The 19,676-nt window shown below is 44.0% G+C and overlaps 1 protein-coding gene across 1 annotated transcript in view; it reads left to right on the top strand.

The window, feature by feature from the left end:
• The window catches only part of SLC12A2 (solute carrier family 12 member 2), a 409,553-nt gene that overhangs the window by 277,569 nt on the left and 112,308 nt on the right, over positions 1-19,676 (top strand). The gene's annotated exons all lie outside the window — the stretch shown is intronic.

Raw genomic sequence — 19,676 nt, forward strand, 5'->3', positions numbered from 1 at the left:
CCTGCATTGCTCTTTTTTTTGGCTACTGTAAATAGAGAGTATGTATCCAGTTTTGAGTCATATGACTTTCAATGGAAGGGGAAGAGCTCCGAGTTAGGTTAGATATAGAACGCAACTGCTAAAATTGTGGTAATGCAGTACTCTTTCTATGCAGAATCATGGGTGGACCTGTTTATTTTAATGGGTGTTTGTGGTTGTAGTATGATTTGACCGGTACAATATGGGCAAGGATGTGCTAGGACATGACGTGGGCTTGGGCCAGTTATGTCAGTTGAACTTCATGCTAGTGGTACGCACACAAATGTATGTGAGATGATTAGCATTCCCACAATATCTGTCCTTGTTGGGTATGTGGAATACATGCTGCATAATATCTAAACTATTAATTCAATCTTAAGATGGTAGTGTCACTTAAAGCAGTAAAATTAGAACCACTTTATTTAGGTTTTAGGAGTCTACCCATAATTGGGGGGGGGGGGTCAGACCCTTGCCTGGACCGCAAGTGCCATGTCCGCCCGCTTTTGACCCATGTTGGCCTCTGTTGCTCCCTTGTGTACCTGCCATGAGGCATCTCAAGGACACTACCTGAGCAGCTCTTGCCCTTTAGGCTAATGTGCTCGCCATCTGGCTGAGTTCTCTTTGCCCCGTGCCAGGCCCCAGTCTTGTGGCTGTGACAGCCGGTCCTGCGGTGTGACTGGGCCTATGATGGTAGTTGCACAATATTCTGCGGTTGCCTTCCTGCACCCCCTTTAAGTGCCGCGATGCTTGTTGCCCCCCCCCACACGCACGATTTGCCTGTCTGAAGCGGGCCTTGTTTTCACAGGCTTGGGCCTCCCGAGGCCAGCTGTTCATGCTCTTGGGCGACGATTGTTGCAGGGCCCCTAACTTTCTTCTGCACAGACTGGCCCGTGAACCAAACCAAGAATTGTTTCGTGCATATCTTAAAAAGCGCTCAGAAGAAGGGGTGGCAACTAGGCGGCAGTGGCCGCCGTATTAGCTTGACATTTCGCCATTGATGAACGGGGTAGCAATTGTGTGCCGCACATTGAAGGGTCTCCTTACTTTGCCAACTGCCGCTTGCTGTGACAGTGCCGCAGTGGGCATACTGTGAATTTGCTGAAACCTACTGAAGTTATGTGCCCGATTGCTCTTGCGTGTTTTTACTGTAAAATACCTATTTCTAATTACTCTCTGCAGTGGGTGGGCGTTATTTTTTTCTGTCTTAAAAAACAGACCGAACTTGACAGAGTAGGGGGTCAGGAGTTGACTTAAGAGAGAAATCGGCAGTCACAGAATCGGCAGTTAGTTAGCAAGAGCACTGAAGTGGCTGTGATGGTATTTTATTGTGTTTAGTTTAATGAAACGCAGCAGTAATCAGGATATAGAATGTGTAAAGCCTGCATTCGTTAAAACTATAACTGGAGATGTGATATTGTCCGCCTCACCAAACCAGATACCTTTATGAACCCAGGCCTCGCTGCAAAATGGTCGACGTTGCAATAAAAAGTATTTTAATGCCACCATAAGCACTTTTCAAGTTTACTTCCTTCTCTCCCTAACATAATTTCTTTGACGCAGATAGTTTTGTCTAACTGCCACACAAACGTCATTGATGTACAAACTGTTTGAGTATATGGCGTAACTACATATTGCTATTTCCTGTAGAAGTGAAATGGGAGCCCTTTCATGTAGGGGTATCTTAAGATGATTTTAAAGAAATAACACTAGAACCACAGTTGTACGCAGTGTATTTATGTACACATGACTGTCTTTATTCTGGCCGAGCAATATAGGACACAACCTCTTTTACACAGACAAGCTGCAGAAGGCATTTGCACTTCATCTGCATTCTTTTTTTTCACACAGTTTTTTACAACGCTCAGGAATAGGCGCTGATCCCTGTTGATGTCGCACTGTTATCAATGCTCGACGATCATCTGCGCTAGGCACACCCTCAAGCACAGGCTATTTTCTTCTGAACGGGCACGAAAGTGCCTTTATGCTTATTCCCCACCCCACACACCCACCAAATATTAGATCTCGCATGTCTTCCTTGATGCCACTTTTCAACTCGAATAATGGACTGCCAAGATGTGCTGTTGACTTGGAGTTCTTTAGTTCCTCATTTGGCATCTTCATTGATGGAAATTTTAAAAAGATTGAAAGTAAATTGGGCCAAAGTAGAGCACAGCTTAAGAAAACTCAGTTATGCCCCCCCCCCCCCCCCCACGTTTTAATCCGTCAAATTAATGAGCTAGGGGACGAAGTAAAACAAAGTAACTTCAGCATATGACACACATGTAGCGACACATGTAATACATTCAACACAACAGTAAAATCTCCCAGTGCCAACTGAACACAGTCATCTCTACAGCTCGACCATCAGAGCCAATAAACTGGCATTCCAGGGGAACAACATATTCCCTGAATCAGAGACTTCTTGACATTTAGTTCCATCATGTTCAGGAGTTTACCATTTCACTTTGGAGAACCCGCCCCCAAACAGTGTGTCCCAGATCCCGATCTATTGATCACTGTCCACCTTTCTCTGCATAAAGGTTTAAATTGTATTTTCAGCAGTGGCTAGGTTTAAGTATTCACATTTCTGTGTGCCCACTCTGTAAGTGTGCTGGGATCTCTAGCTCATTGACATTTATCTCTTGGCCGGTAGAGGCGGTAGATCAATAATTTTACAGTTGGATTTCTACGACGTAGCTTGTGTCAGCAAATCCAGGATACATGTCCTGGGACTACTGACATTGCACGTGTTGGTTAACTCCGATGTTCCATTGGTCTTCTAGGTTCCAGAAAGGACTTATCTGTGGACATGACCACATTATATAAAAAGGGTGAAACCTTATCAGCCTTAAGTCTATCACAAGAATGTGTGATCCCTTGGTACATTTATGCAACATTTTAGCTGTTAAGGGGGGGTAATTACATTTTAAGGAGTTTAAATCGGATATTCTTTGAGAGAACATGCCGTGTGATAGAGTGCAGCAATTCTCTTCCTTACTCGCCCACATCCAAATTCTGCTTTGCTTTTAGTCTGCTCGAGTCAGATTTAACATTTTCCTGGATAGTCAGATGCAGGTACATAATGATGTTGTTGGCATTACCCAAAGCAAACTGCACATTCAGCAGTCTACTACTCAGTGGTTTGCAAAGCTGGTATCTTGGCTGCTATAACTAAGGAAGCATGTGTCTGAATTTGCCCCGCTTGGACTCTAACTTTCTTCATTTCAGAAAAGTGGCAAGGTGTTCCCCGTTCCACCCACCACTCGAAACTCTGTAATACTCCATAAGGGCCGCTCTGGAGCATATACCTCCATAAGAACAGCCTCTCTGACATACCTTTTTCCAGAGTTCTGGTCCCTTAATTGGACTATAAGGCCCTTCCTAGCAGATCAGTCACTTAGAATTAAAAGTGGAGCCCACAGGCAAAGTCGTACCTACAGAATTCTCCTTCAAGGGATGTCAGTCTCTCACTACAGTTAGATTTTAAGGACACTTTCCTCTTTCAATAATATTTAATTAGAGTCCATACAAGGCTTGATTCATGTCATTTTCAGTTTCATGATTTATGCATATGATTCCACTACAGTACAGAACGCATTGTAAATGTATTTGGCAAAACATTGTAGATTGTCATAGTTAAGGAAAAAGAGAAGCAGCCTTGCTAATGGCCATCATACTGGAATAAAACATGTTTATGTAGTTAAATCTGGATCCCAGATGTAATGAGGATACAGATTTAGGTTTGAATGTGAACCAACCAGTGTGCTGCAGTGACCCAGGATGTCCTGTAGGTCACTGAACATGTCCTTGTTCTTGTGCCAATTTTGTGTGTGCTTCCTGGTGTCAGGGAAACAAACATTTCTTTCATCCTCACTGAGTAGTTGATTTGTCTTGCTGGAAACGCAGTATTCATCTGAAGGTATAGTGACAATATAATCCTGTTTGGATAGCAATTCTAAGCAACTGTTTCAGAACATGTGGTGGTCACAAGATGACTAGCCACCCTTGAAAACTGAACTGCAGTGTTCCCTCTAATCGTAAAGTTATAGATTCTGCTGTTCCCCTTATAACTCATAACTTGCGAGGATCCTATTAGTAAACTCTACCAAATGAAATGTTCCTACTGTTCCAAGTCACACATTTGGTATGATAAAATATGCCACCAATCAGAGCTGCATTGCAATATAGTGGCTGGAAACGAATGGCGAATATACGTTGCAAACAATGTTCCTAAACAGCTGAGGTGTCTCAGTTTCTGAGTGCAAATGAAGGCTTTTCCAAACACACACTCCTGCCATTGAGTGACCTTTTTAAGAAGTGGACACATTTCACTACCTCAATGAGAAATGTCATTGTACCTGTAGTAAAGTAATGGTAGGGATGTAATGTTGCAAATTAGTGTGCTAATCTGGTCTGGTTGACAGGAATACGTTGGAGTTTCCAGCATGTAGCGGTCCGGGCATTACAGAGATCTGTTTAATCCAGTGGCAGATGGTGAAATTTGAATGTGGTTTGGTGCAATAGCTGCTCCGAATTTCACTAAGTGATCTAGAAAAGCGCGCAACCTCTAGCTCCCCAAGGATTTTTTAGGCCTCTCTCCTAAGAACTTATTGAAAAGTATGGAACCAACTGGTACACTTTTCAGACTTTTAGAAGTGCTCCAGGCCGTTTCCAAAGGGAACTAATGAAATCTACCAATACTTCTTCAAGATGGGCTGAATAATAATAATCCTTTTAATGTGTTCCGATTGACTGTTCCCTCAACCCCACCAGTGACTGAATTGATGGGTAACTGCTCCTCCATAGCCCTGCTTGCCCTCTACTATAGTGCAGTGGTCCACATGAAAGTCTTGTTTCAGTCTGCCAATTTTTCAGAGGAGCTGGTGTAATATGGGCAAACTCTGGACTGGTAAAACTGACTTTTCAAAGGCAGTGGACATTCATTATACCTCTGAACATACTAGTACAGCAGGCTACTAGTAGCTCGTCAGTTAGCTGTAATAGCTCTCCTAGGTGCTGCCCAACAAATTTAAAAGCTTTGGCTTGGTAGCGTAGATATGTGTAACTAAATCGAAGTGTGTGTATTCAAGACAGAAATGTGTGTATTTACAGAACTGATAAAACAATGTGTGCAAATAAATGGTTGATTTCCAAAAATGTTTTTAGAACACAAATATTTGTATGACAGATAATGTGACATTGAAGATCTGTTACTAATATTAATTTGGTGCTAGGGGCTCTAACTATGGCGGTTATCCATTACACGCGTAGAGGTATTCAACATTGATAAAGCATTTTGCACATTACTGATTTAATTGTACGAGCTGAACACTGCAGGTAATCTTGCATGGGTTGGGCACTCATAATCTTGTCTGATGTAGTAATTATAGCAATATTGGTATGATTTTTGCTGAACGCAAGTAGCTCTAATTTTAGAAAAGGTTAGAGACCCCTGTTGTACATTATTACCTATGCTGAAATTATTTCTTCAAGGATGATAAAATGAGTAACGATAAACATGTTATTTAGCACAAAGATGTCCTATGGGATGAAGCATGCAGTGTACAAATACTCAAGATGCTCTCTGTGTGTGTGTGTGTGTGTGTGTGTGTGTGTGTGTCTCTCTCCCCCCTCCCTCTCTCTCTCTCTCTATAATATATATATATATGTCACTTAAAAATACTTTGCAGACAGTGAACATTGCAACGGGTGCTGGTGCACCCTATGCACAACAACATTGCTGCCGGTACTATTATGAGCAGAGCAATGCTGTTGGGCGTTTCTGCCCGCTGACCCAGCGGGGAACTCTTAATGGGGCCTGCTCACTGGGGGCATCCTGCCAGACGGGACTTCGGCGGACGCCCGTCCATCGAAATCGTAATGACCCCCATGTTTTTATCCTCAGGGAGATGGTAGTTCCCGGGCGCACTGAAATTAACAATGCCCCTGGGACTTGGCCCACCTGGGGCCTGAGTATTACTTTTTTTTTTTTTTTAATTCTCCAGAGCCGGCGCAAATCGCAGTGAAAAATATTTTTAAATGCCTTTTTTGCTTTGCTAGCACCCGAGTTAAGGAGTCAGGGTGACTACCCTGGCCCTGTTTCTTTAGATTTTTTTGCCACACTTTTTTCAGGGACTCTGCGAAAGCGGAGTTCCAACATGGCTGCCAACTTGTTGAAGTGTTGGCAGCCAATCTGATCTCCGCACGAGATCGGAAGGGGTCGCAAATCCTTTGCTCCCCAATATATACAAATTTGAATTTTCGTTAATTTCTCTAAAACTACTGAACGGATTTACACCAAATAACAAAAAGGCCTTTTCCAGACCAAGAGCTATCTTACAGCCAAATTTGGTGTAATTTTGTCCTGTGGCTTTGGTGTTATCACTGTTCAAAATCCCTATGGAAAAATGAATGGGGAAAACATGTTTTGGGACCCTGATTTTATCTCAGCCTCCTTTTGACAAATCACCTTAAAACTTTCCAGACAGCAGCTGAAGTGACCACCTCTGTTTTTGGAAAATTTCATGAAGATTCATCAAACGGCGCCAAAGTCCTGGGCTGCAGGGCATCATCATGCAATTAGGCCACAGTAAGGCATGGGCCAACCTGAGCTACAGCTTGTGAAGTATGTACTGGGTGTGCCATCTTTGAACACGTACATTTCATGGACTTCCCTTTAGCTCCTACCATCTGGACCCTTGCTTTCATGTCCTTCTATTTCTTTGAATTAACAAGGACCTGACTGAAGGAAAATTCTAAAGTGAATCGGCCACAGTCAAAGAGCAAAGCTGAACGGGAGCATACATGGCAGAAAGCACTCGCTTATTGAGCATAAATAAATACTTCAGTAATGGTAATGACTAATTCCGAGAAAGTCTGAACACAGTATCCATTCAAGGACACATGGTAATGTATAAAATTAAAGTAATATGAACATGCAGGCAAATCAAGCATGTGCACTGCACTCCCCGAAGGCCACCTGCTACTGGGCTCCGCCACAGTCTCCCGCAAAATCTCTAATAACCGATCAACAAAACATTGAAAGTGGGTGGAGCTCAATCTCCTGAGTCCCCACCCAGCCTAGGTCCACCCTCTTCCACCTTGACTACTCTGGTCTGCCTTGCCCCTGCCCATTAAAAACTATGGAGGGTTGCTAACTCCGCCCTGGTCAACTGCTCTCAAAACCCATGAGCAGATTGTATTAATGTTACCGGAGGCAGGCCATGGCCCCCTCCTGGCGTAACTACTCTGGCTTGTGCCTCAAGGGCGAGGAAGACCTCACCCGGCACATGAGCAGCTGCACCGCATTTCACCTCCAATTAAATAAATAAAAAGCACAATTAATCTTTTCTTTGCTGGGCTGCTTGTGTGTGCAATCCCTTATTTGCCAGTGCCCCTAGTTCAATCCCTCTATCGTCCCTCACATGGGTACTTGAGTGGTTTAGGATTTTTTTTTTTTTTTTTCTAAATTAATCTTCCAGTTAGAACTACCTGGGCTGCTCATGCTAGATAAATATGTGCTTGATGCAGTAGACCGGCGCTTAGGAGCTTTGATACAGTGATATCATTTTTATTTCAGGTGCGATCAGCCAACAAAAGGAGGCTTAATTAGGTGTCAAGATGATCGTGTATCAAGTGTGGAAATGAACTTTGCAAGCCACTGGGACGTTCTTCCCTAAATATCGGAACCTAACTATTATTATAGTCTCTGAATCACATTGCAGTCTTTCGCACAAACGTCCCTGCCAACCTTTCAATCCTTTCCTACCGAACACAATGTTTTCATATCCTTTAGGCTTCTTTATTGTCCGGAGTTCTGGAGAAACCAGCCTTTAACCGGCTGAACGCGTAACGCTCCCCTGGCAACTTCTGAAAACGCATATAACTAGATCTTTCAGAATATATATTTTGCTTCTTGTGCCTACATTTTGAACTTATCCTTGCTACTCCCACTTGTCCTCTCTGACATCATCGATGGTCAAGTATACTCTCATGTCAGAGCAGTGCAAACACAGGACTTGCTTCCTGAGAACTGAAAAGGTAATCTAGACTGAACCCTTCCATATGAAGTGTTAGCCGCATCTTTGCAACACACAACAAATGTTCTTATGCTGTTACCAACAGAACTTCCACCTACCCCCCCCCCCCCCCCCCCCCCGCCGTATTCTCTTGCCCTATATTTGGCAATTGCCTGAATGGTGACAACCCTTGATTAAGTTTCAGGTACCCATACTGATTATGACCTTGTCCAGTTATTGACAAATAAGAGTGAAGCAGTGAATCTAAACTCCTGTCTTCTAACTTTTAACATGTGTATGTGTTGAGCTGTTATTTTTACTGTTAGTGCACCATTGTAAAACTGCAGATAGTGGTTTTTTATGCACATGCTTTTTACAGCTCCACCTGCACCGATTTTACAAACTTATTAAACGAAATTGAATACCCCAAAACACATGCCTTTCATAGTTTCATTGATTGCTTTTTGCCCCATTGAGAGCCCCACGTCAAAAAAACGTAATTTCGAAATGAATTTCCATGTTGAGCAAAGTTTCTCTGTTACATCCTAGGCATATCTACCCTTTGCATCACACAACACTCTCCTGCTCCATATCCTATGTATTCATGCAAGCAATCAACGTGCCATGTTTCTCCAACTCCACGGGCACCCCCTTTCTGACCTGTACCCCTAACCTTTTTCTGATAACATATGTGTCCCTGTCCAATGCAGTCGCAGTTAGTGATGGTGCCTCCTCATTTGGCCCCTTACAAACTATTCGCAGTTGATACGGCATCTCCTGAAATCTCCCGCCTTCCATTGACCCCTTCCCTCATCTTTTTATTTTTTGTCTTTGTGAAAAAATAAAAGTAGTGATATTGACATAAAGATCCAATGTTTAAACCATTCTAGAAAGAACACAGGCCCGTGTTCGGACTTTACCAAATGTGTTTGATATGAATCCTAAAATATCCGTTGCTAGTGAGCGAAGTAAGTTAGATGAGTACGAATAAAAACTGAGCATAAAACAAAAGCAATGGCATACGGAAAATAAAAGTATTGTGAATGTCAGTAAGATTCTAATGCAAAGGTAAACACCAACGACTTGAAATAATCTTATATATGAAAGCACTCTAGGGTGAAACACATTGAAGTGAACAAGTGGTAGCCATATTGACCGTATATGCTTTTGTAAAGTTCCAATTTCTGAAGATGAAGAATGCAATTCTTTCTAAAGGAAGCACATAGACTTCTGCATCAATCTGTTGTCAATCGCAACATTTAAGTTTTTCCAATTTTTTGGGGCTGTAAGGATAAGCCACAGTATCTGAAACACATCGAAAGACACTGGTTGTCCTTGTACTATGAAGTGTAAGGGCACTTTATATGTTTGAAACAATGGCAGGTTGTTGGTAAATAAAGAAATTGGATTAAGAAGTCCCAGAAATCATGACAAGTAATGTAACAGCGCATCTGATGAACTTTCAGAGAATCAACAGTAAAGCACCTGGAGAGAGAGGAACTAGACAAAATGAACCAACACCCATAAATGTTTCCTTTTCCGACAATCGGCTTCCTTCTCTGTAGGCCAGTGTGTCGAGCCCACATTATTAATCAGTGGCACCTCAACTGCCACCTGTATATTCAACAACTTAATCATTATTTACAAACAACTACTTAAGTCTACTGCTTTCTAGTCTTCTGTAATAGCTTCCCAAGCGTCCAACCAGACTATTACTTCCCTTAAAAGTAGTGTGAAACTTTGTGCTTCCTTTGCCACCATATTTCAGACATGCCTATCCAGTGACCTTCCATCAGGCTTGAAGGGAGGGCCGCAGTGTCTGGATAAAATTAAGTACATTAGCGCCTTGTAAACCGGGGTGATGCCTGTGCAGATTTCCTGGCTACCAAATACTCATCTCAAAAGGGCATACTCTAATGCATTTCCATCTGTGATGAGATAGAAAAGCAGCCTCTTTCAGGCAAACCGGAGGCCATTCTGCTTCAGTGCATGCGAATCTGCCAATACAACATTTAGAAGCGTTTTCTCATTGGTGCGATATGTAAAACATCTGTGTAAAAAAAATTGTCCGTATTTAACAAAGCACTACTTCCTTGACTGCATCTCGAGAGAACTTTAAACTTATTCAAGTTCCAGTCTGGTATTTCTTTCCTCAGAAGAAATATTTTTGTTTTATTGCTAGATCTGGTTTCCTGACTTATCCATCTCTCTCTCTCTGGTAGATGGAAATTCTTCTTCTCTGTCCCTGAACATCACTGATGATCTCATGACATAAGTCACTTTTAATTCTGGTTCTCTGCCATAAACAACCCACCCACGTGCTCTGCCGGAGCCTGCAATTACTGCTTCGCGTTACTCATGCAACCAAACCCGGGTGTAAAATGTCAGTGTAGTGCACGAATGGGAAACAAGGAGTTTTTTGGCCTTGTTGTTTTTGCCTTTTAGGTAGGAGTATTCGATAAGCGAAACTAAATATTCCTACTTTAAAAATCCTATCGGAAGATAATTTATTTACATAATTTGAAGCCACATGTCTGATTTTATTATTCAACACGGGTTTCCTCATTCAGATTTGCCATACGTAGTCAGCATTGCCTACGAAGACTCTCGGTGGAGAACTAGAAATAAGAGTAAGCTTTTCTTCCCACGAAAATGCTGCGGTCCTGTTACAGTAAGGAATCTCATGCAAAAACTTACTATGATAACTAATGAAAAATATGACATGTTCTTACTCTCTGCAGAAATGACAAGTCATTGTGCTAATCAGAACATATTGTGTGCTGACTGTGCAATACAGTGTAATATGGTAGCGTCTTGACATTTTAGTTTTGTAATGTCTTTTCTGAGTGGACCAGAAGCTGAAACGGTGACTAGATCTTGCACAGATCGTGCACTGTGGATGTCACAAAATACAAATCTTGGCACGAGTAGCACATTTAATGTGCATCACAAATCGTGGATATAGAAAATAAAATGGCAAGCTATGAATTGGATTACTTTTTGGTAAATTCTTCTGTGAGAAGAAACTAGACTTGTTACAAAAGTTGTAATGCCTTTCGTGAGGCAGGAGATTACGTGGTGTTATGTTTTCAAACTTCAGGCTGAAACTGTTATCTTGTGCTCCAGTTCTGGATCCACCTTAGTTTAATGGCCCGGTGTAACCTGCATGCAGTTGGGTGAAGGGAGCTTCTGAGTGATGTCGCTTGCCCGTTTCAATTTCACTGCCTGCTTCTGGGAAGAGAGAATGAGAAAGCCTGGTCTGCAGCGCGGGTGGTTATGGCACCAAAGCAGGAGCACATCGTGGCATTAGCCCCCAGTTCTCCCCCTGTCCCCCTTCCCTCCCCCCCCGGGTTGGTTGTGCATCAGCCTGTGTTAATGTCAAGTTGCAACAAGACGTAAATTCAGGTAGAGAGGCTTTATCTCTGCCTCTTGTGAGCACTGACTGCCCCCAGTAGTTGTTGTCTCAAGAATTTGTTCCGTATTCTGTGATTGTCTTATTTCAGTTGAGTGTATTCACATATTCAATTAGTCTTTAATGTATGTGGCCAGAAATTCTTCTGGTTTAAGAAATTAAGAAGGGACCCACACTTGCACAATACAAGAACATCAGGAACTTTCAGGCCAGACACCCATGTTGTTTCTGTCTCAGTAGATGCTTCAGAACACAGGAACACAATATTGTACAAGCGCTGCATGTGTCTGGTGCAGGCTATGCTGACACAGGGGCATGGAATTGATCACTAAGGGGAGAGAAACCATATTATCCGCATACTATCCAAATGTTTTCCTTCTACACATCCTCCCTACACAGTTGGATCGAGATGGGGGGTAATTTGGGTTAGGCAGTAAAAAAATGTATATGACGTAGTCGTCTGAATATGGTCATCTACTGCACACATGTGAAGAGAACCTCCCCTAGACAAATGGCTTGCCTCAGCCAGGTCAGTTGCAGGCAACCTAAGTCACTGTGATAGACGGCTGAGCATGCAGTGGTGTTTTCACCCCATCATCTTGCTTTTACCAAAGATCCTTAGAAAGATACTTGAATTGCACATATCTAAACTGTATGCACACTGCACCTAAATCAGATTGACACCACCTAACTTTCAAAGTGTGGTACAAACTGCATTTAGCTTGCCAGCATGGATCCAAAAATTCAATACTTGTGGGAAGGCCATGAAAACTCATGTCTTTAAAATGCTTTGAGGAAGCTAGGGAAAGGAAGAGTATACAGTAGTACCAACAACATTGCCTTTTTGCCCAGGATTTGGTGATGCCTTGTTTATGCTAGTCTGGAGCTTTGTGTTAATGTGCTGTTCTTCCTCACACTGTCTACTTCTACTCACAAACAGTACACTTCTGTAGTGACTGGTTAATTAATTTGTAGTGATTGGTTAATTAATTGTAGCCGCACGCCCACTGGCTTGGTGCAGTCAAGGGCACTGTACTGTGTCTTTGTTTTTTTTAGGGATGTCTGTCTTGTTGGTAAGTTCTCCCTGACCTTGGTACATAATTATCCCGTACCTGGAGCAGGGGGGAGGCTGATGCTTGGCTTTGGGCAGACACCTAGAAGTCCACTATGTAGGTTGTTGAAGAATTCTGAATGGTATTCGCTATTCTCAGTAACTAAAATCTTTAGGTTTTGCCTAATTGTTTGTTTAGTATTCTAATTATGTATATAGGTAGCTTCTTTATTATATGATGAACATTCTCTCATGTACAGTCAGATGTGGTTTCACAGTAAAGGACTTATTACTAAGTGTATTGGTCTTTGGTTGTTGCCACACATTCTGGTTGGTGGTCATGGACCTACATTCTCAAAGTTTATCAGCACTAGTGGTGCAATAGCCTAAATCATGAATGCTGCATTACCACAACAGACTTTTTATGAGTCTTGGTTTTTATGCAGTCCACACCTTCATCTGATAGACTTCTAGCTGCAGATTCCTTACCTTGTAATCATCTCCAGGTGTCAGACTGGTTCCAGAAGATTTTTCGTGTGGCATACCCTTGCACGCCAATAGGTGGCATCGATCCTTTTTCCGCGCCAGAAGTGATGTTTGCACCACCTATATAGGCACCAGCCAGCCACGATGACATCAGTTTTTATTTATGTGCCAGCTAGCACAGATCTGGGAAGAGTTACCCTTTCAGTTTTTCTTGACTGTGCTGTTTTGACATTGTGTTTTTGAGCTTTACCTACTGGTGTGGCAGGATGTCATCCGAAAAGATTGGCTTCAAACCCTGTGATACCTGTCACCAACCGATATCAGTGACAGCCCTACACCGTGTTGGTCTGTGGTGCCTCGAGCATGACCCAAAGTCGTGCTCAGACTGTCATGCCGGTAAGGTCCCGGTCAAGAGGAGGGTCTCGGAAGCGGGCGCAGAGTCAGAGGTCATCGTCCAGCTCAAAATCTTGAGGACACTCAGGTAAGTATGAGAAGAAGCTGAAGTGTGCTTCGACTTGTCCTTGTCTGTCGGCCGATGAGCCTTGGGAGTGGCTGCATTCTAGGCCTTGCTCGGCGGTTGAGCCTGTGCCTGGGTTGACTCTGATTCCCTGAATCTTGGGGTGCAAAAGCAACCCCCACCAAACTAAGAGATCTATGGCACCATGTGTACCATATTTTGGCAGGCAGACCTTCGGCCCTGTGTGGTCGGGAGGGGCCCTTACTGGATCCACTTTTGGGCTCCAGACCAACACCCATCATACCACCTCAACCTTCCCCAGCACCCGTTCCGATGCACTCTTCCGGTGCCATCCCCATTTTGATCACCTGATTCCGATAAGAAACCGAAGGGAGCCTTATTCTTTTGGGTTCGGTCTCAGGGAGGAATGGGAAGGGTCACTGGACCCTGGAGTCCAACCCAATGCGGAGGATATATTAACCGGTGTGAGGACCTGGGTGAAACCAGTGACCTGGATACTTCTCCAGATGCTGGCATGTTTTCTCACCCTACGTGACTACGGAAAAGGGAGCAGCCTTCACAATCGTAGTGCGGAGGGCTGCTGAGGTCCTCTACTTTCTGTTGCCTTCAGTGGTGTTCAAGACTAATGTCTTGAAAGAGGTGCTTTATCTGGGAGTTCCCCATCTGAACGGCTCCTTCCATTTAATGAGGACGTCTTTGATGTTCTCTTGGCTACCTGGTCCAAACTCAACACAGAGGCTCCTGCGACCAGGACTATCACCCATCAAGACCGGCCCACTGAAGGGGACCCAAGTTTCCTCACCCAACCACCCACCCCTGAGAGTTTGGTGGTCCAGGCTTCCACCTATCATGTACACCCTGGCACGTGCCATACTGCTCCATCAGATAGGCAATCGAAAAGGATTAAGACACTTGGGAAGAAGATGTTTTCTTCTGGTAGCCTTGCATTGCGATCTGTGAACACTGTATGCTTCTTGGGCCACAATTCCAATGTTCTGTGGGATACAGTTGGTCAGTTTTGCCTGCAGTCTGGAGGAGGCCCGAGCTGTGCTCTCCCGAGCAGTAGCAGATGGGAGAGATGCAGCAAAGTTTACAATCTGATGTGGGCTCAACATGACCGACTTGCTAGGTAGAGCGGTTTAATTGATAGTGACCTTTAGGCAACACGCCTTGCCACACACTCCTGGCGCTTCGGGGGATGTCATGTCATCTTTGACATTCCCTGAGATGGCTCCCGTCTGTTCAGAGACGAAGCGTACTCTGCACTTAAAAGGTTTAAGAACAGTCGTGCTATGGCCTGGTCCTTGTGGGATCCCCAGTCGGCTTTTCATCCCTTTCGTGGCTACAGAAGAGGCTGCCAACCGTGCCAGTTACCGCCTAGCCACAAAGCAGTGCATTCTCCACAGCCCCTGCTGCATGGCAATATCCACAAACTATGTGGATCAGGCAGCCAGAGGTCTGGTCCTTCCACCACTCCTCCCTTAGCTGCAGCCTCCAAACCAAACTATTCAGCCCTTATACTATCCTGGGCATACAGTTTGTGGCAAGGAAGTTGCAGCTCTCTTGGCCAAGGGAGCAGTAGAGAGGGTCCCGATGCAAGAAACAGGTTGTGGTTACTATTCCTGCTACATTCAAGTACCTAAGAAGGATGGAGACCTTCCTCCTATCCTAGACCTGCAGCCCCTCTACTACTTCCTCAAGAGGGAGAAATTCAAAACCCCCCTCACTATGGCTTTGGTTCTATCTGCCCAGGAGGCTTGATGGTAGCATTGGACTTGCAGGATGCAGATTTTCATATTCCCATCCTGCCTATCCACCGACGATACCTGCCGATCACGGTCTTCCATGAGCTTTTCCAGTTTGCCGTGCTTCCTTTGGACCTGCCCAGCACCTCTCGGGTGTTCACCAAGGTGTTGGTTGCATCTTATGTGTGGACATCATGGGTGTACATCTTCCCCTGTCTTCACAGCTGGCTGCTGAAAGCGGGCTCGTCGCAGGCAGTCATCTCTGACCTCCAGATTGCAGCAAATCTCCATGTCAAAGTCACACCCGGCTCCCTCTCAGATGCTCCCTTTCGTCTAAGCTGTTCTGGACACTGTGCAGTTTCAGGATTATCTTCCCGAGCGTTGAGTCTGGGATATTCAAGCTATCATATAGAGGTTTCAGCCTTTAATCCTGGATTTTGGTGAGACTGACTCGGAGGCTGTTGGGACTCCTTGTGTCCTGCATCCTGTTTGTACAGCATGCCCACTGGCTTATGCAGTCTCTGTAGTGGGACCGGAAGTTCCAGTGGGCACAGCATCAGGGAAATCTCTGTGACATGGTCCATCTCTCGGAGTAAGCTGCAAAAGATCTGCAATGGCAGCTGACTAACTGCGGTTGGGTCGGCGGCAGTCCCCTCTCCCTTCTCCCAACCAGATCTCACAGTAGTGACAGATGCCTCACTCCTGTGATATGGTATACATGTGGGAGAAGTGGAGATCAGAGGACTCTGATATCTGGTGGAATCTGGACTCCACATCAGTCTGCTGGAGTTGCTGGTCATCCGTCTGGCATTGAATGCCTTCCGACCTTCCGTCAAGGTGGGGCTGGTGCAGGTGTTCGCAGGCAACAATACCGCCATGTAGTACTCCAACAAACTGGGCCAGGTGGGGTCCTGGGCCATGTCATGAGGCCTTGTGTCTCTGGACATGGTTGGAACTTCAGGGCATTTCCCTGGTGGTTCAACACCTGGTGGGCTTTCTGAATGCCATAGTGGACAAACTCAGGTGCAGATGCTTACTCACAAATGGCGTCTCCATCCGGAAGTGGTGCAAGGTTTCTTTCAGTGGTTGGGAGAGCCTTTCTTAGATCCATACTGAGCATGGCAATCGATCCTCTGATCAGGCTGCCTGACTGGGACGATCTTCTGTTGCAACAGCATGGGAAGGTTCCCCACCTCAACCTGTCTAGTCTGTCTTCTTGCGTGGAGATTGAGTGGCAGCAGAGGACAGCCTTTGACCTTCTTCCTAAAGTCTGTAATGTTATCTCGTAGCCGGGTGTTCCTCCACCATCATGCTATACGCCTGCTTTTGCAAGAAATTTGTGGCTTGGTGTTTCAACTGAAATGTTGACCCCTTTTCTGCTCCTCTTTCTCAGGTGCCTATATTCATTCCCTATCTTGCCCAGTAGGGCTCTGCTCTGGGCGCTCTTAAAGGTTATCTTTCTGCTCTCTGCATTCATCAGATTGCTGGATCAACCCTCTCTTTTCAAATTTCCTATTGTACATAAATTCTTGAAAGGTTTGGTTCATCTTTTTCCCTCTTCTCTTTTTATCATGCCTCAGTGGGACTTGAATAAAGTGCTTACATTATTAATGAGCACTCCCTTTGAGCCGCCTCACAATTGTCTTGCGGTTACTCACCATCAAAACAGCTTTCCTCATGGCTAAAACCTCTGCCTGACATGTCAGTGATTTACAGGCAGCATCATTTTACATGCCTTATTTATCCATCCATCCTGAAAAAGTGGTGCTTTGCACAAGTACCTCCTTTTTTCAGAAGGTGGTTGTGCCCTTTCATGTATGTCAATCCATTGCCTTGCCTTCTTTCTGTGTTCCCCATCACTCTTCCTAGGATGAGGAGTGCCTCCATCAACTCGACCCCAAAAGCGCGTTGTCGTTTTACTTTGACCCTGTAGGGAATTCCAGGTGGATGATCAACTCTTCGTGGGGTATGTCTGAGCTAAAACAGATGGATTGTGCTCTGTGTTAAAATCTGCTGCTCACTGGCCAAGAAGCAATCCCCTGCTGGCTTGCGCACTCATTCCACCAGCTCCAAAGCTGCGACCGCTGTGTTAGCATGTGGAGTTCCAGTCCTGGATACCTGTCAGGCAGCAAAGTGGGCCTCCCTGCACACATTTACCCAACACTACTGCTTGGATAGTCAGGTCCATCGTGACAAGCATTTTGACTGATCGGTCCTCCAGGACTTTCTTGACTGAAATTGGTATGAAGACCCTCCTCTGGGGATGGTATTGCTTTGGTATCTATTGTAATGTAAGGAATTTGCAGCTGGAAGTCTTAGATGAACAAGTTACTTATGTGCAATAATGCCTTATCTGGTAGAGATTATATCTAGCTGCAGATTCCTTACTGACCCACCCATCCTCCCTGCGCTGTGAACATATTTCTAGGGACAGGGCTATTCTCTTCCAGGCCTCTAGTTATCCAAACCAGTGGTCAGTGTACTTCATGGGTCTGTGCTTTTGGCATGAAAAGTAATGAAAAGTAACAGAAGTCAGCATGCCTAGGTGGTGCCTATATAGATGCCACGGGCGTCACTGCTTGCGCGGACAATGCTGACTACTCACAAGCGGAACCGATCAATGCCACCTACCAGCGCGCAGGGGTATTGCTCATGAACAATCTTCCGGATCCAGTCTGAATCCTGGGGATAATTCTAAAGTAAAGAATCTTCAGCTAGATATAGTACTCCCAGATGAGGCTTTACTGAAGGTAAGTAACTTGTTCCTTCTACTCCTTTAAAACACGTTTTGTGGTCAATATCTGCCAATCCAAGGAAAATATATCTTGGCCATCGGACATATATAAAAAAACAGGCCGCTTTTCTACGCTCTGCAATTTAAAAAAAAAAAAAAAGTTGTGCTAATGTCCAGTAATCTCCATAGCTTTATAAAGGTTTTGGAGTTGGCAGTTCATCATCCCACCTAACCACTTAAACAAGCATTGGCAACCCAATGAAGTTTTGTTTTTCTTAATCACTCTATGGCAAACCTAATAGCTCTGACTTTTGGTCTAAGAGTGTTTAATTGTTGAGTAACTTTGTTTTTGTTGCACCTTGCTGTCCTAGAAAGAAAATGCCACAATGCAGCATCCTCTTGGACTGCAACTATATATAAGCTGGGTGTGAGGCCCCTTTGTTCAACAGACTACATTTGCAGAACGAAACTGTAGCGTCAAAGAAGGATGTTGTGAAATGGAGCCAAAAGATGAAGTCTGCATATTACCTTTAAAGCCCTAAACAGCAATTACCTCCTTTTGTCAATGGACCAATGTGTTTATTGCTGCCTAAGAAAGTGTATGTGCATGGTTATATTTACTTTGAGTTATCAAGGCAGTAAAATCACAAACTTGCAAGGGTGATTAGCAAGTAATCTTCAGTAGCCATAAAGACAAATCAGACATGCTTCCTTAACTAAAAGATCATGACTAGTCAATTGAAATTACATGTTGGTAAAATAAATACATCAAGTAATGCACTTGGACTCTGAATTACTAGCTTTATATCTCATTGCTTCTGTAGTCTAACAAAAGGACTACTTGAGCACCTTCGCCCATGGAAACACAAATGGCACACTATAACTATCCTCACAAGGTCCTTGATAGTCGACTGCCCATCCATGCAATCATTTATGTGGGCTGACCTAAAGCCCCCTCTCTCAGTACTATCTACATGTACTTTTATACAGTATTGGTAACATGAGGTCTCGTAGATAGCTAGAACTTGAGGGAAAGTTAAATACACCATGTAGCTCATCTTAATGAAACTGACAAATTCTAAAAGACAAGAGCTGTATGTACCAAGAGTTTTAGTAACCTCAAGGCTAAACAATTGTCTTTTTCCCCGAGTAGAAAGTGAAAACAGTGATGCCCCTGGTTGGAGTCAAGAAAAAATTGGTTGCCCAAGTATGGTTATCAAATACCCAAAAAAGTTTAGGATTGCAATTTAAGGAGCTGTAGCCCTCTACGATATTGTCGGTAAGCGCATGAAGCAAGACAATCCTACCTATTTCTGTGGCTGCATGACCGATAAAGAAAGGACTTATCTATGTTTCTTGCCGTGAACTGCTCCTGCAAGGCAGCTGTGGGCGTGGTGTAGACTGAAAAGTCAAATTTACTATTCTAAATTTCCAGTCCTAGAATATTTGGGGGAAAAGCAACTTTACCCCAAATATTCTTGGGGCTTTACTGTTCGAACTCCAGTCCTGGAAAGTTTATAAATTCCCCAAGTATTTTTAGGGAGGGTTGAAAAGTAGTGATTTTGAATGGAAAAAAATGCTGCCCTGAGTGCAGATCAGAGCCTAAAAAAAACTAGGAGTATCAAAGATTATCCCAAGACCTCAGAAATTCTCCAATTTAAATTGTGCGTTATCCCAATTAAGCGTAGATTGAAGGAAATTGTAATTGAGGACAATCCGAAAAAACGTGCATTG

Source organism: Pleurodeles waltl, chromosome 1_1 (genome assembly GCF_031143425.1).
Source record: "Pleurodeles waltl isolate 20211129_DDA chromosome 1_1, aPleWal1.hap1.20221129, whole genome shotgun sequence".
NCBI classification, from domain to species: Eukaryota; Metazoa; Chordata; class Amphibia; order Caudata; family Salamandridae; genus Pleurodeles; species Pleurodeles waltl.